Raw genomic sequence first — 25082 nt, forward strand, 5'->3', positions numbered from 1 at the left:
GCGAGGGTCCCTGGGAAGGACCCGGCACGTGACCATATGGGGGACCCTGGGGGGGGGGGGGTCCCATGTGATCCAGCAGCCTTCACCTTCGGGGGATATTCGATGGGGGGAGACTTGGGGGTTTGGGGGTGTTGAGTGGGTTGGCCATCACACCTCACCCAAACGGGAAAAAGCAACAACGTCACAAAAAGGATAGCTCCGGGGCAACATGCTTGTCTTCAGAGTAAAACAGCACTTAACAGCGTGGGTTCGATACCCAGGCCCCCTCTGACATGACGCGTAACATATGTATTGTTTTTTAGACGCAATGGTGCAATAACATGTTATGTTTGTTTACAGTTGTTTCATTAAATATTTAAATATTTAGAATACCTCCGACGTTTCATTCGAGCGACGGTCCTCCAGTGCCCTTACAATCCTGTTTACAACTCGACCCTCTCTGCTCTACTGCTCGGAGCTTCTGTACTTCAAACCGCATGCAATGTATACTGGCCCTTTTCAAGTTAAGAAACTGGTATAGGGGGCAACAGAGATAATATCTTAGAACGGACGCACATCGAGTTCAATTTATATTAATAATACCAGAGAAAGCTTCTCTCTTAAACTGCAGCAGAGAATGGTGAAAGATGGGCGGCCTGTTGTTGTGGGTGCCTGTAGAAAAGCTAGATGTCTTTTCGCTGGCGCGGGCGGCGCGCGCCATCTTCTGGCCGCTGCGTGCAGGCGCAGCTGCCTCTGAGCGATAAAGCACAGTTTGTATGACATGTCGCACCTCGGCATTATATATATATATTTCATGTTGTTTTCTTTCTTTTTATTAGGCCTCGGATGCCGGCTCGGCGAGACTGTTTAACGGCGCTACAAATAAAGGTAAGACCACAACTCTTATCACAAGGGTATTATTTGTCATTCGCCTCTTCAGAGCCGGGGAAAGATAGCGTTGGATGTAGGTTAGCACTGCCTGTTGTTGCTTGTTTACGGAAGGCGCTGCAAAGTTCACTTGCCCCTGCAACCATCTGACAGACCTTCCGTCTCATTCAGTGGGGAAATAGACACGGAAAATGGTCTTCAACAAAAGCAAATGCAGAGAAAATTCACTAGCGAATCGCACGTAAAAAAATGACGCGCTGGCCACATACAAACGCATGCAGATTCCTTCCTGCTCCTTGACGAGAGGAAATCATTAAATCAACATTAAAAAATGATTTCATAAGAACGTTCACCTGTGATATGATATGGTAGTTCATTTATATAAGCGCTGTGATATTACTGCTTTTGGGGCACGGTGTGTTGTGGAATTAATACGGTTCCTGCATGCATTGCATTTCTAAATAGGGCATTTGTCGCATGTGTTAGATTGCGTTGTGTTGGTGTGGCGAGGTACCTCTGACCATCTTATGCCAGAAAAGAGTCTCGTTTCTGGATTCCCGCCGCTTCTTCTATGTGCTCCCATGCACGCCAGGCGCGAGTGACCATTTTCGGACATACACACTGAGGTACACACTGAGGTGGCGTGTGTGTTCTCTGCGGTGTCCTGAGGTGGGCGTATCTCTGAGGCCTCAGGAAATGGGGCAAGATAGGGCTGCATTCTGGGCGCCATTTTCTCTTCTGCGGTGCGCTCCCATCGCCAGGCCGCGCAAACCTCTGCTAGCCTTACTCCTTCGCCTTGGAAGCTTTATCCCGTGGGGGTTACCAAGCTCGTAGCACCTTTCCCCCCTCTACCAGAAACATATCTCGGGAGGATAGCTGAGGGGCAACGCGCTCACCTTTGAAGCAAAGGACTCAGAGCAACACAGGTTCGATCCCCGGGTCCGCGCGTAGAAACTTCTAGGTATTAAGCGCGTTATAAATAACCAATCATATCATATTGCACCTTAAGATGTGTACCTGTACACTCTCGCCGTTCTGACACTGCACCCAACAGGCTACTGAAATGCACTTGTAAACACCTTGGCGTCCTATTCTGCGCTCAGTGGGATTGTAATCTCTCATCCTGAAGTGATCCATTGTCTTCCGGGTTCCTTGTGATGTGTTTCTGGCCTGCTGGAGTAACCTCTTAAGTTTCCTGGTCATTCATTGCTCGCTACAGGGGGCTCGGGCCTCTGCACCCTAGGCCTCTCTAGTGTGGGTGCCCTGCTTTCCTCCTCCTTTTACCCTCTACCCCATCCACAAAGCCTCCTTCCCGCCATCTCTCCTCATCCGCCACATCCCTTCTGAAGTAAAGCTTTATAGCCGTGCAGCTTCCAGCAGGGGACCCCTCACTCCTAACACATCTAATTTGCCAGTTTTTTGTTAAATTATCCTGTATTTTAATCATTATAAAGGGAGAAGTGTGCTTTAAAAGGTATCAGATAATATTATCTACACCAAAAATATTGCCGTATATATGGTCCTCGGGAACGGCCATAGGCGATATTTTTAGTGGGGATAATATTAGTTATTTTTGGGAGCAGGGGTTGCGGGGGTATCCCCCGCTCCTTTTAAAATAATAGGGGGATTGCGGGGGGGGGGGTCCCCCACAGGTTCCATGCCTTAATATCGCCGCAAAAATATAGCAATATTTTTGTATGGCAATGTTTTTGCAGGGATATTAACAGATGGAACCCTTTAAAATTCAACACTTAGACCCATTTTTTTCCAATTTGTTTTTGGGGGGTGAACTCCACAAGCCACACTTAAACATCTGTCTTGCCTCCTGCATTCACTTGCACAATGTCACATGGGGCCATCTTAAAAGCCATTCCCAGGGCCTTATTTGGTTCCCCGTCCACCCCCATCGCTTCTTTTGTGGATCTTGACACATGACCTTGTATTGCATGTTCTGCTTGCTTCCATTTCCCAACGAGTTTGGCCAGTAAAAAAAACAATAAAACACAGGTTTTTGACATGAGAACCACATATGTCATTTCTATGGATCAGGCCGCTGCAAGCCTAGCTCTGCCCCCTTGGAGGTGCTTGACCGTGAGTGCAATATCTACTGGCATCAGTAGTCCATATTGCTTTGCACGGAGTTGCTGTGCATGTTCCGGGAGACCCTTTTATTTTGGGTGAGTTATTTCTGTGTAGAGCCAGTCGGCCATGGACAGCAAAACATGCGTGGCACACCATCACCTGCCTAGGCAGTTACATCACAGAAAATGACGCCACAGGGAGTGACATCAGTCTTTGATTTTCAAGGCAATCATGGGCAGTTTCATTGAAAGTATTTGCCAGGAGAGCAAAGTGCTTTCTGATGTGCAATATAAGTTATCACTGCTGTTGTTGTTATTTTTATCATCTTGCATAACAGCACGAGTTCGTTTTTTTTTCCTGTAGTGGCTAGTGTGAACCGACTTACTTCTTGCTTGGCAGACAAGGCGCAGTAAACTATAATGATTTGTTTGGGATCACGCACTTTAGTTAAGTGATGAAGCCAGCCTGCATCTCAAGCGCTTGACCATGTATACTCCCACCTGTAGATGCTGTAAATTTGTGTTTGGCTTTCAGCAATACTCTGTTGGTTAGTGATAAATTAAAAAATAAGTGTAAACCACATAATAAACCACTGTGACAAATATATAAATCCCTATAGAAATGTATTAAGCAAAAAAAGTATGATTGCAGCATTATTGTCCCCCCATTGAATGGAAGGCTACAAATACCGGATTAGGATAGAACAGGGGGAATGCGCTGGTGTTCGAAGCAAGACCACGCAGAGCAACAGAGGTTTGAATCCCGGATCTGCGCTTAGAAACCGATCTTAGGTATGGTATTAGGTGCGTTACAAAAAAAAGTACTTTCATTGTCAGGCTAAAAATTAGCTTCTGGGTTTTGTAAAGGTTCTTTCAATATTGAAAGACTCGCAGCAAAAGATGATGTGTGTCAATGGCAAGCCTCATATGTGAGGTGAAGAAAATGTGACCCTGCACAAAAAAAAAAATCTTTTTGGTGCATCAACTAAATACAAATGAGAATAAGGGAAATGGTTTAAAACTTTGTTGTTTTGAAAAAAGGCACATCTTTTGTTAGCTAACTTTTGCTTTGGTGGGGGGGCTTTTGGAATAGAATTTTCACAATTAAAAGTTCCTATCACCGAAAAGTTAACTCTTTAGGGTTTGTCAAAAACAATGGTTACTGAAATGCTCCACTACTTACAAAACAGCTTCCCGTGTTAATGCTCTGCCAGGACAAAGAGAGTGTAGTCTTAAAGTGTTCAAAAGGCCCCTGTTGGACCTCCCCGTTGGGCCTGCTGTGTCTGCTGTGCCATGTCTGTTGGGCCGTAAGTGAGGCCAGGGTAGCGGAAGTGTTTCTAGGGTATCACCGGTGAGTGGGGACAGGACACCACGGTCTCCCTGGCAACAGGCATGAACAAGTGCTTCCCTCTAGAATACCCTCTATCAGATAGCACACATGTTGCAGGCTGCAGCTGGTGCTTGCCGAGGGCCCCAGATGTGCCGGTCCCTAGAAAATGGCGCTCACTGTATATGCTTCTTGTGTGGGTGTGAACTACATGAGTGAATTGGCATCTCTTCCCTATCAGGCCCACGAACCACAGCGTAAGTCGGTGCTGGTGATGTGCTCGATGGCGACTGTGGCGGGAGCCTCTGTGGTGGTGGGTATTGGTAATGCCATTATTGCAGCTTAGTGGGGCATAGCTGGCATATCGTTGAGGTCGGTAAAAGGTGTTGGGGGGAACATTAGGCCGGGGCTGTGCTAGAAGAGGGGTGGGTATAGTCAAAGTGCGGACCAAAGTAGAAATGCATCATGGGGGCTGTGCTGGTTGTGGGTTAACGCACTTGAAAATGTGTTGGCTAATTGCCTCCAAAATAGGCCAAGGCTTTTGCTGTGGGATTGCCTTTGCACTTCGGCTCCTATTCGCACATTGCCAGCCCATCACTGTGCAGCTTTCTAAGCTGAAGTCACCCGCCATTTCAGTTTAACAGAGACACACTATTCCCATAGCAGTTAGGCAAAGGACACAACCAGAGGCACGTGTTTGCCAAAGGTGCTGGACACACCGAAAAACATTTGGGGAATGACTGTAAACTTTTCCTTAATCAGAGGTAGGCCTGGTAATATAGTTATCAGGATTGTAAATAAATGGCGTTCTAGTCAAACAGCCAAACAATGTCAAGAAATACTAATGTTTGTCTTGTACAAACTGAGGCTGGTCTGTTTATAGACATATAAATACCTTGAACCAGACTAATCCTGTATTCTCCGCTTTTGTCTTTATCACCGCGGATCCTCTGATCCTGCTTTTTAGTGTTTGCTCTGTCATGTTTTAAAGTGTGCTCTCTGAGGCCTACGGGCGTGTGGCGCATTATAAAAATTAAAATAAATAAATAAATGCAGAATGAAGCGAGGGGCACGTTTTTCCTGCTGCGCCCCCTTGAGGCGGGGACCCACCGAATGCTAGAACTGCGTACGTTTTCTATTGCCAATAGTCAAGGCCGGACCCCTTTTAAATGCACCTCCCGCTCCTCCACTTGCTCCGCGCCCCCCTGCAGTGGCCAGTCCCACAGTTTCAAGACCTCGCGCGTAAAGCCTTAAATAGATGGCGAGCTTGGATGTCACAGCTCCCAAACAAAGCACATCTGGATTGGAGGGTGGGAGACCTGCTGAAACAAAGAGAGCAGGTGGCGCCTGCAATTGGCTGCACAGTGGGGCGCGCCAGAGCTCGCCAACCCAAGGATTAGAGGGTGAACTCCACGCCCCGGTGTTCAATGGGTGAAGAAAGAGCTGTCTTTCAAATGAGCCATCCTATTGCTAAGAAGAAAATAAAAGCAGTGTGTGCCCAGCCCATTCCCTGTGATTCTAAAGTGTGGGGCTGGAGAGGCCTGCCAGGACAGGTGACGTTGTTCTGGATGCCGCGGTGTGTGATAGGTGTACAGCTCCCAGCCCGCCGCACCCACTGCGTTATACATAACACAACCTCCCGCTCTACGCACAGCACAATTCCCTGCTGACACACTACAACCCCTCCATGCACAGTGCCTGAGGCTGTGTTGTGTTCCCTTACATGCTGCAACTCACCAACACAGACCCCTAATGACACAGTGCGCCTTGAAGCACCATGTGCTGCATAGGCGCATTCTAAATACCCAATAAATAAACATGGCACAATCCACGCTGCCCCCGCACCTACGCCACCCCGTACCCCTGCAGCCCCGCTGCTACACAACACCTATCCCGTGCAGACCTGCCGCTGAACCCCGCAAAGCCCCGGCACCCCCGCTCTAAATTAGGCCGCCGGTCCTGTGAGGTGGAGAAGGAGGGGTTGGGTTGATGAGCTGTTTGTTGTGTAGCTAGCCCTGGGGAACGTGTCATTTCCACTTAAGCTTACCGTGAATGAATGGGCGCGAGTTCACAGAATCCACATTCCGGAGTGGCAGCAGGTAACCAGGGCCAAGAGCTCCCCTGCACTTGAAGCACTGACGAGTGATTGGCGAGGGGAGGAGGGGCGGGGCTGCTTCCTCCCCCTCCCTGATGGGGGCGCATTTCCTACATTCTTGTTTGTGTTTAGTCACAGGCGTTGATTTGTGGCATCTTTCTTTGGGTGTGAATAGGCACGCCTGACAGGAAGCTTTTCTCCCAGCTCGCTTTTCTATGGATGCGTTATCCCCCCGCCCCCCTGCACCCCTCACAGCCCACCCCTCCCGAAAGGATTAAGGCCTCTTTGTTGAGGCACAAAAATCAACACGGGCTTTTCTGGGATTGCCTTGGCAATGCGCATGCAAATAGCCTCTCCTGGTTGCCGAGAGATGATGCCTTTGCCCCCTATTTCCATCAGAAAGGGGCCCTTTCTTTGCTGCCCCCAACTCTCCCCTTCATGCCATATGCTAATTCCAGGAGGACAAGACCAGGGCTGAATGCAAATCCAGGTGCTTAAAACTGGGCTGACTGCTTCCATTCTATGGGATGGAGAGATTAGGCAGCCCAGGGGGCAATTCTGCTCAAACAGGGGTTAGTGTTCAAACTGCAAAGCAACTCAGCACAGCGGGCGCACTCTAGAGATAATGCTAGGGCCCTGGGCATGTACTGCCCCAGTCCCGATTTAACATGTCACTTTCAAACTACATCTTGAATCACAGTAAACTGGAAGCTTAACAAGTATTTGTTCCCACTGTCCAAGTCTGGGGAGGAAAACTGGGAGGCACATCTGCAGACAACTGGAAGGACGAGTCCAAGTTTGGGGAGGAAAACAGGGAAGAACATATCCACACAGCTGTAAGGAGAGTCAAAGTATGGGGAAGAAAACCGGAAGGGACATCTGTAGACAACTGGAAGGAGAGTCCAACAGTGGGGAAGAAATGCTGACAACTGGAAGGACGAGTCCAAGTGTGGAGAGGACAACTGGGAGGAACATATGCACACAGCTGTAAGGAGAGTCAAAGTGTGGGGAAGAAATCTGGAAGGCACATATGCACACAACTTGAAGGAGAGTCCAAGTATGGGGAAGAAAACTGGAAGGGAACATCGGCAGACAACTGGAAGGACTAGTCCAAGTGTGGGAGGACAACTGGAAGGGACATATGTACAAAACGGGAAGGACGAGTCCAAGTGTGGGGAAGAAAACTGGAAGGGAACATCAGCAGACAACTGGAAGGAAGAGTCCAAGTGTGGGGAAGAAATGCAGACAACTGGAAGGACGAGTCCAAGTGTGTGGAGGACAACTGGGAGGAACATATGCTCATAAGTGGAAGGAGAGTCCAGTGTGGGGAAGAAAACTGGAAGGAACATAGGTACACAACTGGAAGGAAAGTCCAAGTGTGGTGAAGAAATGCAGACACATGGAAGGACGAGTCCAAGTGTGGGGAAGAAAACTGGAAGGAACATCTGCAGACAACAGGAAGGACGAGTCCAAGTGTGGGAAAGAAAACTGGAATTGAACATCAGCAAAAAACTGGAAGGAAGAGTCCAAGTGTGGGGAGGACAACTGGGAGGAACGTCTGCAGACAACTGGAAGGACAGGTCCAAGTGTGGTGAAGAAAACTGGAAGGAACATATGTACACAACTGGAAGGAAGAGTCCAATTGTGGGGAAGACAACTCGGAGGAACATATGCACACAGTTGTAAGGAGAGTCAAAGTGTGGGGAAGACAACTGGAAGGGACATCTGCAGACAACTGGAAGGAAGTGTCCAAGTGTGGGGAAGAAAACTGGAAGGGATATCTGCAGACAACTGGAAGGAACATCGATAAACCCTGGCAATGTGCCGCTCGTAGTGCATCTCGGCCTCTCATGCCATAGCCCAACATTATCCATCCACATGGATATACACAAATAAAGCACCGTTTCCTTCATGCAGTCAGCCATCATACATGCACAGCACCTGATGTTATCCGCCCGCATGGGATACACTCAAACCACGTGACCTTGCATCCACACAGTCAGAGGCGATGCCCAGCTGCAAACCTCATAACAGCATAGCAGTGCACTGCAGAACAAGCCCACATCGCTATAAGGCCATTCGAATGGTAGTTGCGCGTTATGAGAATAACAACTGCGTAACACAATATAACATTGCAAAGCCTATTGCATTGCTTTTTTTTGTATGAAGACGGAATGAACAGCTATTACACTACCCCCGCAAACCCCATCCACCCAAAGACTGTTTTTAATCATATCAAAGGACATGAGGTTTCACCCTGCTTTGTGGATGTTCAAACTCTGGGGACACATGAAAACATTACTACGGGGATACAATGTGTACTATGGTCCAATCTGTAGGCCCTCTCCGGGTGTTGTCATTACATAAACCCTCAGTGCTTTCAAATTCTGTAATTGGGCTAACTTCCATACATTTTGATTTGCTAATCAATATGGAGAAAGAACATGTTAAAGTTGCATTGTACATGTAAATAAAAATACAACATTGGAATCATGTTTTATGGCCACACACACACACATACACACATTTAAATAGACTGTGCACTGGATGTTTAAGCAAATGTAAGAAACGTAAAAGGAGGCAATTTCCCCCAGTGTTCCAACGTCCAATTATGCCCACTTCACTCTTCATGATGATATAGGTATTTTTGAACTTAACAAATACAATATATAAATCTTTTTTTTTATGTCTACCTGTGTGTAGCCAATTTAAGCTTTTACAAGGACTGTTTAGTTTGTAGAAGAAGATTGGGACTGTTCTCTCAGTCTTATTCTCCATCTAGATTCGAAGTTTGCAATTTTCCCATTGCTAATTTCAAAATTTGAGCCGCGGTGATGGTCCATCTATTATTATCTCCAGAGAGGAGACATGTCCACCAGAGCTCTTCTTCACAAAGAACGCAGTCCAAAAACAAAGGGGAGAGATATGCTTTTCTGAGCTCTCGCGGGGCTGGGCACGCCATCAACAGGTGTTTTATAGTTTCGGGTTGATTGATTTCGGAGCATAGTCTGCATTCTTTTGTCGTTGACAGTGACCTGATTTCATGAATTTCCCTAGTCAGAAGGAGATTAAGCCGTGCTCTCAAATATGTTTCTCTTAAACGTTTATCGGGAAATTTCTTCACGTATGTCATTGTCTCTTTTCTTTTTCGAGATATTTGGGGTAGATGGTTCAGAAGTGTGTTGCCAGATACTTGGTCTAAGGTCATGATCCAGTCTTGGTCCTCCATTTTCGTTTTTACTCTCTGAGGATAATTAATCAAATCTTCTTCTGTGTACGCTATATTCTTTAGCTGGGCTTTTATCTTTTCCAGCCAAGCATTTAGCAATGCACAGGTGCCTTTGGAGGCCTCTTCGGCAATCACTTGGTAGACTCGTGGGCTATCCGGCATCAAGATCTTTCTGAAAAGTTGCATGCTGCTAGGTTCAATCATGGCTGATGGAGAGAGTAGACCTAGTTCACGTTGAATAGCTGCAATTGATTGTGACTTTGGGACATTAAGGACAGAGTGCCAGAGAAAACCCCCCAGTTTGCACCATGTCGTAGAGGGGATCGCGAAACTGGCGTCCATCCCATAGACAAAAGTTTCAATACAAATTTGCAGTCCACCCCAACTTGACCATAATCTCTCTTATTTTGCCTATTGTCAGTAGCAGACAGAGGCTTAAAAATGGCCTGGGCAACATTGAAAACAGTGGGCCACAGATGCAAATGTCAATTTGTGTCTTTTGTGAAAGACTAATTGAGTAGTACCCCAGGGGAAGTTTTCTGGTAAAAATTTGTTGCAAATTGTGCATGTTAAGAATATTTGTTAAGTAACACTGGTAAAAACTGCTAGCTGCACAGGGAAGCAAACAATCAAACAGGCCCACCGTGGAAAAAAAACCCACTTTCAACACAATAACTGTCCCATACCAGCATGCTTTGCATGCAATTCGGGCAGTGGCCTAAATGCCAGTCCAATCCTGCCTATTTTTGGGGATATCATTATATTTGACATTATTTTGCACTTTTAGATAAGTCACACCCATTCTACCTGTGGTTGGCACCCAGTTAAGGCCCCGATCTGAGACTGTTTCTCTGCACCGTTAATGTCAGTAAGATAGCTCAGCAAGTACAGCACCCGCTTCTGCGGTCTGTGTGCAGTCTGCCTTTACAGTTTTGAATCCCAGCACCGCAGACTTGGTCCTTCATCCTTGCGAAGTTGATAAATGATGTACCATAGACTCGGGTAACAATGTCACCTCTCAATCTATAGGGAGACGGTGTATACACACATGATGCTATTTGCACACAGACACTGAGCAAAATTCCATTGCCTATTTGGTTGTCTGTGAAGGTATACAACATACATGTACAATATTACAACCTAATTTCAACATCCGTTGCATACGGCCAGTGCCTTAATTGTTGTAATTTGGTGTGTGCCATAGACACAAAGTTGGATAAAACTTAATTTGAAAAATATATTAGGCAAAGTGAAATGGGAGGACTATTCATCCTTTGCCAATATGCCCCACACATTAAGAATTGTGGATTTCCTTATGCACCACAAGCTGCTCTGTTTACAGGTGTCATATGTGTGCCCTGTGGGATCACACATATCAGATGGATCTGCCTAGGAGGACATGACTTAATCAGAAATATTGCATAGGTGGTGCTTTACAAGCGCATAAGGCAGAAGCAGCAGGGCACCTCAGATGACTGACATCAACTTCTCAGCTCCCAGAGGGGGTGGTTACCCCTGGCGAGGGCACACTAGGACCCTCTCCAGACAAGCCCCAGTGCTGTAAGACCACTGTGCTGGTGACTGGTGGAGCATAAAAACTCAACAGCTGTGTGTACTAGTGCACCAGTGATTTGCATTGGCATAAAACACACACACAACAATTGCATTATTCGTTCGAACGTTGAATATCCACTGCCAGATAGCCTACGTTTCATATCTTTGTGTGATGATAATGGTGAAAAGCTGTTGACATGGGTCCATTTGTGAACGGGGTCTTTCTTTGGTGCTGAAGAGCATTATCACGGTTAGCATTATCACGGCATATTGCCGGTACTCATCAGGGCTTGCTGGTTGATAAGTAACACTGGTCATTGTGTCAGTGACAGCCACAACATCTAGGCTCTCACAGAAAGCTTGTGTTGTCCCCTAAAGTACTCCAGTTTGTACAGAAGTGCTGGATTTAGCAGCGCGCCTATCCCTTTAATAGTGGGAGTTCCACAAGTCGTGTCACTGGGACGGGGCTCCCTGGCAGTCTTTATATGTTCCGTTTGATTCACTATGTCACATGTTATTTATGGGAATGCCAGGATACAAAAAGACAATTGATCAAGACGGTAAGTGGTGGACAGGAACGATTACATTAAATTGCAACCATATGTCGTCCACAAATTGAGACATTCTTGTTCCACTTCTGATGACTACATCAGGACAGACAACTTGATATGGAGTCCACCGAGCACATCCGCAGCCAGCACTAGGCAGACAGAGATGGTGGGGACCGATCCAGCACATGCAATGGTCTCACTTCACCTGATACAGTCATCAGAAGTGGAACAGGAATCTTGCAAGTACCTTGAGCCTACAACCAGAGCCACCCCTGGAGATAAGCGACCAACACACAAAGGCACTGAAGGTGGGGCATTGCTAGACACCCACAATGGTCCTGAAGAAGGCTGGAATCATCCGAGAGCCACATCAAAAAGGCCCTCATAGTCTGGCCGAAACACGTGTAGACAAGCCTATTGTTGTTGAGAAAGAGCTACACCTTTAGATCAACAGGGTGCACAAGAACTAGCAAAAAATGTCTTTTTGGTTAAACACCTGTATTAACAAACAGGTTATGAATGAATGGTTACATTAGTGTAGGAGTGTGAATGTGGAGAAATAGAGTACGCCTCATCAAATAGGTTGAGTGGAGTTGGGGTAACCAGCATAGATATGTGATTATAAAATAAAGTTGCCTTTTTTAGTTTTGAGATGACTATGGGCCTCATTCCGAGTCTGGCGGTAAGGGATAGCGGCCACCGGTAACGAGACCGGTGGCGGTAATCCCTTACCGCCATACTCCGAGTTCCCTTTGCGCCCTCGCCCTTAACGCCTGCTTTGAGCAGGTGTTAAAGTCGAGGGCGCAAAGGGGCCTCCAAGCCAATAACGGTGACCGTAATGAACGGTCACCGTTATTTGCATCTTCCCCATTCCCATTGAGCCCTATGGGGGCTCATTTGGGAATGGGGAAGAGCCTTGGTGAATGGGGAATTACCGCCCCGCCAACCTTGGAATGGGGCGGTGATTCCGCCATCCACCAAGGCGCTGCCGGTCCGGGTACGGCGTCAACCAAGGTGTTAATAGCGCCATTGGTTAGCGCCGTACTCGGAATGAGGCCCTATGTGTTTAATGATGAAATGTGTATAATAATACATTTCTATTTTTGTAGGACATATGGTTGCAATTTAATGTAATGTTTCTGTCCACCACCTATGGTCTTGAGCAATCGTCTTTTTGTATATATTGATTGCCTGCAGGATGAAGACCGTACCAAGTACCCTTAGTGAATTTTGTATAAATGTATGCCGCCTTTAGCTAAAGAATTCCTACTTCATTTACACCGTAACATACATCTACACATGTCGGCCGCATGCCACCTGTTAATGATCCCCCAGTAAACTAGAAAGAAAGATATGGCCTGAAATGAACGAGAGCCTCTGGGGCCATGGGGCCCTTTAGCTATTGCTAGTGAATGAGGTAAACCCAATATAAAGGTCAATCCACACCTCTTTATGTTGCTTCTTCTGCGGCAGAAGTTATGCTAAATTATTCCCTGATACTTTAAAAAAAATGGAATTGTAGTTTTTTCCAATTCTTCTTCTAATCCCTTGATACTGCATGCTTTAACAGATATATAATGGGGCGTGAAACAGTGCACATTGCACATTTCCCCAGTAATACGTGTATATAAATATATATATATATATATATATATATATATATATATATATATATATATATATATATGGGCTGCTACAATGCAGTATTAAAGGCATTGGATGAAATCATTTGCATAATGAGAAGTCATTAATATCTAGTAGACTCATAGCATTTTCCTCGTGATGTACAGTGCTGCCACACTCCTCTGGGCACAACAAATACCACAAACAAAATGTATGAAAGGGTCATGTACATCGGCAACGTATAGAAAAGGGATGTTTCAATCCATGAACATTTGTATTATAACAGTCAGAAGTGAAATGATTAAATATGTCACTACACTATTAAAGTGCCACTTGGCTAAACATGCTGGAAACATCATTTTACCTGCTCCTTATAAACATAATGCAACTGCGAGGCATCACAGTGGTTTTAATGTAAAAAGTGAACCCTCATTTATCAGCGAAGACAACCTCTCTTCTTCTCCAGAAGGCAAGTAATGTGTCTTTCCCTGTATGAGACATTGGAGTAATGCAATAATTGAAAAACTGTGTACTCTCAAAAGTCAGAATTTCTTTTGCCCTGGGGAAGGCCATGGATGTACTTCAATGGCCGAAACGCAAGAATGTACAGATCATTACAAAAGTGGCCCTTACAAGCATTTGATGTTAGTTAAAATTAGTTATGGTGAGATCAGCAATAGAACATAATAGGATAATTATACCATGAACCATAGTAGACTCTTTTTAGTTTGGTGTTATATTTTGGCAATGTTGAAAATATCATAATTGGTTTTGTCAGCGACTTCACACAGTACACAATACATGTGTCACTCCTGAAAAAAGGCTTTTTATGTATGAGTTGGGTTGATTATTGTATTGTATACCTTCAGTTCTTTGGTAAAAGATCTGAGGAAGGCCCTAGTTGAACAACACCATCGTAACACAGATCTAATGCAGCCATTTCTTAATGTAAGAATATTGCAATCATTTAAAAATCAAATCTAAAACCTAGATCTGCTGCAGTGAAACCCAGAGAACCCCACTTTCTCTCCTTTTGCCTTGTTCCCCAGGACTGCCAAAAATAGACCTATGCCGAACAGTTGTATTAATCGGTGCCTAGGTGGAAGTGCTGTATATTTGGACTATATCCCAATGTTGTGGGTGAGGGCCAGGCAAATATTCCATTCTTGCAGCTGCGTCTATGGCATGACAATGCAGCTGTGAAAACGCTTATCGTTTATACAAGTCCATAGTTGCCAACTGGTCCCATGATATTAGACTCAACTTTAACCAGGCCTGTTTTTTTTGCAAACAGCACTTGGCAACCCAGGGATTTTAGGTCCAGTTCCCAGCAAGTAAAATGCTGTTGGCTAAAAGGGGTGATTTCATCGTTTTAAAAAACATAAAATAATAACAAATAAAAAACAACTAAAACCAAAATAACTCATTTCTTTTTTGTTGTATTGGGGTGGGAGGATCCACCCCCAAACCTCATTTTTTTAGTAATACTTTTCCTGTGCCCCCCAAAACCACTATTCCCACTGCCAACCCCATTTTTAGTTTTTTCCTAAAATTAGTTATTTTGGTTTGAGTTGTTTTTTCATTCGTTATTATTTCATTAGTTGTTTTCTATTCAATATAATCACTGCATACCCTAGAAGGCCAGGATAGGGTAACATTGGCTTGCATTACATGCATGCTGTTGTCAACTACGTAAGTCTGCTTGCCCTGTCGTCTTTTCTGCCTCTCTTGCTCTAAAATCAGTGTTGCCTTACCCAGGGTGTGTAACGCAGATATATTCGATCATTGGTAGATAGAGGAGGGCGCTGGAGTGCTCTTGACCAGGGACAGGCGAGCATCACCAATGCTGCACAGAAAGTGGAGCTAGAAAGAGGACATGTGCTCTCAACCAAGGTGCCACCTCTTGCTCGCTGCCACTTCTCAGAATCACCAGAGCACTGTGTAACCCTAGAGGAGCAGAGGCTCCACAAACGAGATGCCTCACTTCCCCGCCACATTAGCCGCAAAGTGTGGGAATGGTATATTTCAATGTATGCTTCCCTTTCACTCTATTTTGAATTTACTTATGAGTACATCAAACTGGAATTATTCCAAGAGATCTTTAGAATTCAGGATTGGGGGGAGGGATGAGTCGCGGAAATTCAAATTGCTTGCTTGAGTGATTCTCTGCTCCTACTGTGTTTGATGTCAAAGTGCCTGTCTGGCATAGTCACAAGTGAGGGGAAACCAGTGGGGAGCCTGCCAAGACATTGCAGAAATATCAGGAGCCCTGCAGGGCGCCCATATCCGGCCCATTGTCCCCCTCTCGTAACTGTGATAAAGTGCCTTGCTCCCCTTCAAGATGGATGTTTATTTAACTCCCTGTCCCCCACCCCCCCCCCCGCCCCCTCGCCACAATCTGGATCCCATTCAGTCAGTTACCACTCCAATTAAGTAACAATTATTTAGCATTAACAGTAATTACAGACGCCAGTTAAGCGCCCACAGATGTCAACTGTTAGCTTTGTACCTAATCACTCAGTGCAGTGGAGAAAGTTCAACAAACATCAATTAGAGAAGCAATCAGTACGAGTTAAGGGAAAGCATGTGCGAGTTCGTTCATCTCGTGCTGGCAGTGGAGCAGGCAGGCAGAGACAAGCAGTGGTAAGTCCCGGTGGGTCATAAAACAACTCTGTATTGTTTGGCTGTTTACACAAGTGCCTTGCCCCGCCCTTTCCACCTTTCTCAAATATGGGTTGCATTGTTTCCGGTGCCCGCAATTAGGGCCCGCGGTCTCTTTTCGGAGAAGGCACTGCAGTCATGGAGCTGGCATGTGGGTGCAGAGTATTCCATTGAAAGGCAGACGGTGTAAATTGACAAGCTAACAATGTACATCCAGTCAGTGGCACAACACCCTTGAGCTCACCGGGCTTCAGCCCCCCCCGAAGTTTTGGGCTGTGTTGACTCGACCTGACTTACCTACAAAGCCTTGGCCAGGCAGAACAGGGCACGGATGTTGAACGGAGCCTAGGCCTCACTGTTAACAAAGGCCCTGCAATTACTAACCTAAAGCATTTCACTGTTAGCACCTGCATTCATATGCATTCATGTATGTGGGTTTAGTACTTTCATGCCAGTGGAGTGATTGGAAGGCTAGAGAGAGGACAGGAGACACCTCATTCTCACAGCATTCCTTAAGTGGGTGCTTTCAGACTTAAAAGAGAGAGTTAACTGCTTGTAAAATTGAATCTTCACTAGAATAGTTTCATTAGCCGGTAAGATAGCTCAGCGGGTTCAGTGCTCGCTGCTGCAATCTGAGCGTGATCTGCAGGTCGCAGGTTCGAATCCCAGCAATGTCAACTCAGCCTTTCGTCCTTCCGAGGTCGATAATTGAGTACCAATTTCGGTTGGGTGATACTGTATGTAAATATGTGCTCTGTAAAGCGCTTTGGATTAAGGCGCTATATAAATAACACATCATTATCATTAGACTGCATAAAAAAGTTAGATGCCCCCACACAAATACGTTTCGATTCCTCCACCGTCTCGGAAGTTAGCACCTCTCCCAACATTTGAAGGGTTAGGCCCCCTCACCCGAAATGTAGGTTTTGTTGGGCCCCTGCATCCAGTCAGCACTCGCAGCCCTTGACGATTTCAACATTCTGAGAAGAGGCTGGCCCCTTGCCCAGTCTGAACTGAGGGTGAAGCCTCCACTGTATTTCCAATGGCTCCAGAAAGCCTTCTGATTGGATAGGCTGCCTGTAGGCCCCTGCTTGCCATCATGGGCCCAGCATGTGAAGGCAGAGTGTATCTGATCAGTTATCTTGTACTGTGCAAAAATACACTCACAAGACCAGAACATGTTCTATTTTTGTATTACCACATGCTTTTTTTTGTGGCGACTAGGTCATGAAAAAATCATGTTGCAAAACCACTCGCCGATGCAAAATGTTTCTGCTTCATAATTAGAGAGAAAAATCTGTTCACCAGATTTGCGCACAGCAGAGTCAAATCATTGCCGGCTCATAAGAATTATATATCTAGATAATTTGAAACACATTGAAAACAGATTCCAGCTCTAATAATGATAGCTTCTCTTTTTATGTAGTGCCTTCTACCACAGGCTTTGCCCAGTTTGTGGCGCTGTAAATATCAAATGTTACTATACTCAGCTTATTGTTATCGATTGTTAAACCTCAGGCATTCTAAGGCTTGTATTGATCAACTGGGATTTGAATCAGTACCCTTCAAGGAGCGTGCACCTATCTGTTATGTTCTGTGTGTGTGTGACGAATCAACTCCCGGGGCACCAGTCGTCCATCAATGAATATCGGTTTGTAAACCATTAATCAGTCCCTCATCTCTAGTAGACGAGAAGAGATCCAAACTGATTAGAAACACAAGTAAATTATAAACCTCCTCATCCAATTTTGGTAACGTGGATGGAGCAGCAGGCTTATCTCTGTAAAGTCGTAGATCGTTGGTTAATTGCCACACAGTGAAAATTCAATTACTACGCAATGATAAAACGGACTGTCCAGTCAAGGTTGGATAAAAAGATCTACCTTATTATTATTCAAAAGACAATTCTAGCACACTACAAAATACAAACCACCCTGTAAAGGATTGCAGAGGACAGACAGTTTCAAGAAGGAAAAGGGATGCACTCTGGATACTAACAGGAGGGTAGTCCGTATAGTAATTAATCGCAATATTCAAGGATACTTGGTTTCAACAAAAGGGGAGCATTGGGTCATAACATGTTTCTAGGGGCCTTTGGAGAAAGACCGGTGTGACAGAAACACAATGTACCTTTGTCTTGTAGAAGTTCTTGGGGCTCGACAGGGTCGAGTTTGTTTGGGGGCACTTTACAGCTCCTGCGACAGAATTCAAGGTGAGAGACAGATGTGGGTATCAGGCGGCAGACCCTTCGGCGAGCAATGCTGTATAGACAGCTGCAGGTTGGCCTGCACAGTGGCTCAGGGTCAGGAATTGTTGTCAGTGCTGGTCCGCGGGTCTGAAGCACTGGTCGAGGCGTCTCAGATGGCGTGAGCGACTGCAGTGTAACAATAGTCAGCAGTGCAGTCAGTTGCAGTTTGAGGGGCTCGACTTGCTTGAAAATGTCCTTTAAGGCAGACGTCAGTAGATGCTTGTCAATGCACTCCTCATAGCTTCTTCACTTGGCTTGTGTCGTCTTTTAAGTCGGACGGCCAAAGATGAGGCGAGATTTGCAGGCAACAGTCTTTTCCTGGGTTTGGTTCAGAGACTCTCTGGCACTTCCCACCTAGGAAGCTTGGTTGCAGAGCCTAGCAGGGCTCGCTTTGTGCTGCCTAGGTACTGGTTCTGGAGCTGCTGGAGGGTCCTCTGGGTTCAGTTTCTCCTTCTGTTCCATGGGAGATGTTTAGGAGAGGGGTCTTGCATCCGTCTTTGGAAATCCTGGTCTTAGGATAGACTGCACCTTCAGCCAGGGTCCAAATGAGTTCTTCTTGTTACTCCTTTCAAAGTCTTCAGATGATCTCCCCAAAAGAGGGGCTTGACCCTCTTTTAAAGCCAAATGGGCCACAGTGATTGGTGTAGGCTAAGCCTACCTTAAGGAACCAATCCTGTGTCCCCAACAACAATCATCTGTATGCATGATGTCATAACCAGAGTGCTTTGAAACAGAAAAGGTAAATGTGTGAAAATATGTAACACTAAGTCCCACCCATCTTTCTGTCTGTTGTGGATCAAACAGTCTCTCTGGTTAATTGAGCTGTTTGTGGTTTCTGATTAAAGCTGCAGGTCTCCCTTGAAGATGCAGCGAGAACAGACTTTTGGTCGCTGCCAAACCACATACTCGTACCTTTTGAATGGGTCCCCCATGCCAGGATGACTACTGTAAACACGTGTCCCAGACATGATAGGTCACTGCCCTTGATACTGAGAGGCGGCAGATGGCTTCAGGTTGACACAGTGCATATCAAAGGTTGTTCGGGTTTTCCTGTACTTTGTTAGTCCTGCATCAGCCCTCCCATGGTCCTGTTTAAATTAACTCCGATTAGTATGCAAAGCTGCCACCAGCAGCTAACAAAGGGCAGGGCGGATCCATGGAGCCCTTGTTAGTTAATTTGGCTACCATGGCAGCAGGAGGGTTTTGCCTTCCCCCTTCGGAGATGCCTTGATGTACTCTTGGCTGTCATATTCCAAATAAATATGATATGGGGGTGACGCCTGTAGGCTGTGTCCACCAAGAGTACACGGGTCTATGTGTATGTCATGCAGTGAGCATAGGAAAATGTGTGTGGATTAGCCCCACATATTTTCCAGAGGTTGATCTACCATCATTAAATTTCATTGAAAATTTCAAAAAACCCAGGCGAGCGCACACCCGCTGCGTGGATGGTCATATTCCTCACAGTGGCATTTACATATCCGCTAACGAGCTGGAGGTACTGTAGTGCTGAGCACAGTACACAGGAGTATATGCAGGTGGCACATTTACCAGACTTAGAACTTGTTTTGTGTATCTACGTGTGGATTTATTTTGCTAAGTGCCAAAACTCCCAGTTGAACAATCCAAAAACATATTATTATTATTATTATTATTATTATTATTATTATTATTATTAGGGCATTTTTTTAGCATGGACCTAGCTTCGGGATGCAACCCAGCGCTTTACAATCATAGGCCCCACTGTACCTTCTGTACATTGTACAAACAGTTTGTATTCAATGTACAAGGTGAAATCTTTACGCAAAGCTGTCAGAGCCACATATGAAGAGTAAAACGAGATTTTCTACAACAACAGATCTTAAAAGACAAATATTAGCCCTTATAACAACTGAAAAGAAAGTTAAGAACCACGCACGTACATTTTAAAAATAAAGAAGATAGTAGAAAACAAGTTTATTTAACTCGGGATCATTACAGTTTATGACAATAGTAAATCAATAACAGAACAGTACGTTAAGAAATAGATTTTAAGAGTCCTGTAAGAAGTTTAAATATCTAGCAAACCAGGCATTTTGCTAGTTAAAGACCTCCAGAGCTGAGGAGTAACCTCCAAAAAGGCCTGCCTTGAAAATCTGGCTCCAGTTAACTTGGGAATGTCCAGGCATAACAGGTTTGCATTGTGGGTGCACCAAAGCCACAAGCATTCTTCAATTTGCTCTGGGTGGGATGGTTGCTTTAAGGTCAGTGCTTGGAAAATTGGGCAGGGTAACAACTGGATTTGAAAGCACAACTTGATCCAATACAAATAAAGCAGCATGCAGTTCATGTGGTTGGATGAATGCACATCAGTAATAATGTGGACTGCGGAATACTGAAATGCCAGCAGTAATGGCCACACCAATGGAGGGAATATCCAACTATTAGATCAACCAACATAGCGTTGCCACTACTGAGTTTTGCAAGTAAAAGGCTAAGAATGGTGGCTCTTGAACTCGAAGCTAAACAGCTCTAGATGCACGAGAACTGGTGTAACATACTTCTACATTAAGAATATTATGAAAATAATAGATACAAGCTATGTTCAATATCTAAGTTCACAGAACTACCCTCATGAACGGAACAGAACTACTTCTACAAAAACTATTAGTTCCCAGTGCGAGTGGTAAAACGGCCTCCCAGCCAATCAAGAGGCTCAGAACGGGGGCTTTGTCACATGGTAAAACCCCTGCTCTGAGCATGCTAGGAGCTGGAAGCCACCATCTTCTCTTGCAGAGAATCAGATAAGTGTGCTCCCCTCTGCCCTACCTAACTGGAGCTGCCTTGTCCCTTGCTGTTGCCAGGAACACTAGTGTTCCCCGGCGCCTCCCCATCATGACAATGTCCACCATGGAAAAGGAGAAGGGACTACATGTAGTTCCCTACTCCCCAATTCATTGCAGCCATCTTGTTTTGTAGTTTTTTCTCAAGTTGAGAAATGGTAAAGACGCTGTTTCTGAACTTGAGAAAAACAACACTATAGGTACCCCATCACAAAGTGCTGGGGTACTTATAGCAATATAACCCCCACTGGGGGCATTACCATTCAGGTAATGCCCCCGCACAGGTTATATTACTTAAGTAATAATTTTGTTCACGAAAAACTTGTGAGTTATACATTTTCTGTCAGACATAGGACGTAGGTCTATATTTTAGATCATTAAATACACTGCATTGTTGTGCTCACCTTTTGCCCATCTCCAAAAACCAATGGAGACTAATCTAGTATTTCCCTCAGCTGAGAAATCATAATTGAGTAGGATTGAGTGATTGTGTCTACAGGAGAGTTGGAGGACGGTGTAGGAGCAATGAATGGGGCTTACATTCATGGTTACATCCTTTGTCGTTGGGCTTGGTATTTGCCAAATCAACCAAAATTCCACTTTCTGGGAAATTTCTGCTGAGTTGGGAGCCATGTTGAGCCTGTTACAATGGTCCAACAGTCTCCTGTACTCACGGCTCTCCAGCCAGAATGTGCCAGCACTCATTGCCACAGACACCCACAACATCAGGAAACACAGAGTTTCACATCAGTGTTTTCTAGACTTTGCGGCAACTTCAACTCAAAGAAAACCCCAACGTACAATGCCCTCAAAGACACAGGAGCACCTCATTCAAAACGTGCCCATTTTACTCAGGCATTCACATTAACTACACAGTCTTAACCCACATCCACTGGTTTCTTTAAGAAGAAATCTGCTTTCATCCACCTGGAAACTGTACAAGTGTATGACAGCAAGAGCCGGAGATAATGATTGCAAATATTGTAGCAATTCTGGTTATCGGTTTGGCTACTAAAAGACACGCTCCATGCTTCAACTAGCATTTTGACGAATATTATTTGCACCTTTTTCAGAAATTACTTGGACAAATGTCATCAAAAGTGTGCAATGATTACTTTACTACTAAAGATGGGTGGCTCTGGCAGAGACAAATATAATTGGCTAAGCTACCGAAGTCCAAAATGACATTAAGGTCCTGAGAAGTGTCCCGATTGACACTCACCCAGTTTCCAGTGCTCCGCGATGCCATGGACCACTTCAGATGGTTGGAAACCAACATTTGAAAACCGTAGCGAGAAACCCTTGGGAGCAACATAAGTCACAGAAAGAAAGAAGAGGCAAATTAGCGACATTAATTTGTAGGCTGTTCTTTGGTTTTGATGCAAACACTTCTCGGATGCAGACTCACATGATTGTCAAAGCATGCAGTAATCTCCGTCACTGAGAGGTCACAATTAAACATGTGCTGTTTATTGCTCTCGACTTTTCCCATATTTGGAAAGCACTAGGCTTATCAATCTACAAGACAGAGTTGACAGCAAATTCATACGTATTTTAGAACCATGCTCTGACTTGTAGTTTCCGTTGTCAGAAGGTTCTCTTGGGCAAACACAGATCCACTTGTTCCCCGCCAGAGTGGAGTTGGTTGCAACCATATAAGAGTCCTGGGCATAAAGGGTGTCCTTTTTAAATTTGAGGAGCTATGCCGTTGCTTTTGTGAACTCTTTACACCCTAAGTGCAAATTGGGTGGTTTAAGCACCTACTTGGAACTGAGACTACCTCTTCAACGTCTGACGCGTTGTCAAGAGTCTTTCCTTTTATAATTCTGATTACAATTGTCCCAAACACAGGAGCATTGAACCTTTGATGTAGGGGAGTGATCGTGTTCCATTTGGGGGAATATAGGAAGTTCTATCAGCACCATTCATGTAGCTATGTAGTGTACATTCTTTTTTTTTTTTTTTAACTCTTTATTTAAGTTATTCAAAAATAAGTACAATTCAGAACAGGCAATCAAAAATGGAACAAATAGAGCATAACAAAATATCAAATGTGATAACTAAATCAAGGCAAATACAGTGAGGAAAAAAAAAAAACTCTACAAACCTTAATTTCCAATTCACCACTAACCAACTATCCTAAACAGCACTTTTACACTTAACTAACAAAAATACAACATCAAAGACACCACAAACATCAACCCTCCCCTCCCTCCACCCACTGCCAAAAAAAATAAAAATAAATAAATAACACATTCTGACAAAGCATCAGTCATACAACTCATTGAATTTACTCCAATCTACTAAAAATACCCACTGTCCAACCCGAGATGGAACATAATGCTGTCTGCATTTAATACGCTCAGTTTTTTTTTTAACTATTACTGCATACTCTTGTGTAACCATAGTATTGTTAAGCAATGCCAACAATTGAGATTAAGCTAAACATTGGGGTATTCGGATCTTATAATTGAAGTATTTATTGCAGCTAGGTGGGCTGAGTTGGTTGACTCAATTCATCAATTTCACCATAGCACATGTAATTTCATTTGCATCTGGCTATATTTGTTTGTTTATTTGTTTATTTGGATTTGTATAGCGCACATCTGTCCAGGGGCATCGTGGCGCTGAAAGCAGTCTTACTTGTTACAGGCATACATGGTGTAAATATAGATACAGTGTAGAGCATATATGCATATTTACATACATGAATGTGCACAGATGTGGTGTTAGATGATTATTCCCCGCACTGCTTATCATTTGGCTCGCTGGGCCTGCCTCCCAATAGTCGGGCATAGGCACACGCCTATAAACATGGGCTTATTTTTTCGATCCAGCGACCTTTTGTTTCAATATACTTTTGACCCATTGGCTCACTACATCATTTAGTGACGTGGGTTTGATGGCTCTTTTCTGACACTTCTTTTGAACCCTCTTGCCTTCCAGGAGACTATCACCTCAGCGTGTACTAGGTGGCAACCTTTAGCAGGAGTGTATAACATTGACTCATCTCCAATATTTAGACCCTGAAACTGAGCAATGGCAGATGAGCGATTTAAAACGGAGGTGCTCAGTTGCTCAAAGCACTTAATTCATAAAGATATCCCCTGAGATTTGTAAGGCCATAGCATTTGTGCATGCTTAAATAGTCATTTTCTCTGAGATCTAAGTTTGGTCCGTTGTGTTGCGTACCATTTTCCATTACAGTGCTTCATACAAGATCCACAGAATACTAATATCCAGCTGTTTTTTCATAATGACCAACGAGTATGCAATAACCCACACTGAAATTCTTTATATGCTAATGTTTCTCATACATATTGATTGTGGATATCGTGAAATCCTTTAAGGCAAAATCTGTTTCGAAACATTGGCAATGTTTACAGTCCTGAGGAAAATAATATGCCTTGGAGCATACAGCTTGTGGAAATCCTCCAATCGAGGATGCCGATGTTGCTGGGTCACGCTACAACAGAGTCATGAAGCATGGCAAAATGAAGAAAAGGAGAGTAATCATATGCACCTAATTAGGGCTGTGCGATATATATCGAGTTTTGGAGATATATCGATCTATTTCCAAAATCGATATAGGGTGACATAATATTGTTAACATCAAGATATATATTTATATATATATATATATATATACATATATACACATTATTACATCTACTACCATTTTGTATTTACATTTTTAGATTTACACAGCTATGTGCATTCTCAAACAGAAAGTGGAATCCTGTGTTTGCACTTTATTTTGATACATTTCTCATTAATAAAGGTGTTTTTGACATCTCACATGTAGTTGGCAGCTTACAACTGAGCATTTAACCCACATAAACAATATCGAGATTTATATCGCCATTCAGCCCCAAAATATTGAGATATGGAATTTGGTCCATATCGCCCAGCCCTACACAAAATCATGCAATTTTGGGAAATCAAGTGCAGGTGCTTAGTAAATGATACCAGTAACACCCAATATGGGCAAGGTGCCAGGTCGGGCTAGGCCCGTGGTCTTCTT

The 25082-nt window shown here is 44.5% G+C and overlaps 1 protein-coding gene across 4 annotated transcripts in view; it reads left to right on the forward strand.

Annotated features, from left to right (window-relative positions):
* Positions 1–819: 819 nt before the first annotated feature.
* Positions 820–25082, forward strand: part of AUTS2 (activator of transcription and developmental regulator AUTS2) — a 183179-nt gene continuing 158916 nt past the window's right edge. For all 4 annotated transcript variants that reach the window (XM_069614764.1, XM_069614766.1, XM_069614767.1 and 1 more), the window contains exon 1: positions 820–867. The gene's annotated coding sequence lies outside the window, so the exon portion shown is untranslated. The remainder of the gene's footprint in view (positions 868–25082) is intronic.

This window comes from Ambystoma mexicanum, chromosome 9 (assembly GCF_040938575.1).
Source record: "Ambystoma mexicanum isolate Mex_15411 chromosome 9, UKY_AmexF1_1, whole genome shotgun sequence".
Lineage (NCBI taxonomy): Eukaryota > Metazoa > Chordata > Amphibia > Caudata > Ambystomatidae > Ambystoma > Ambystoma mexicanum.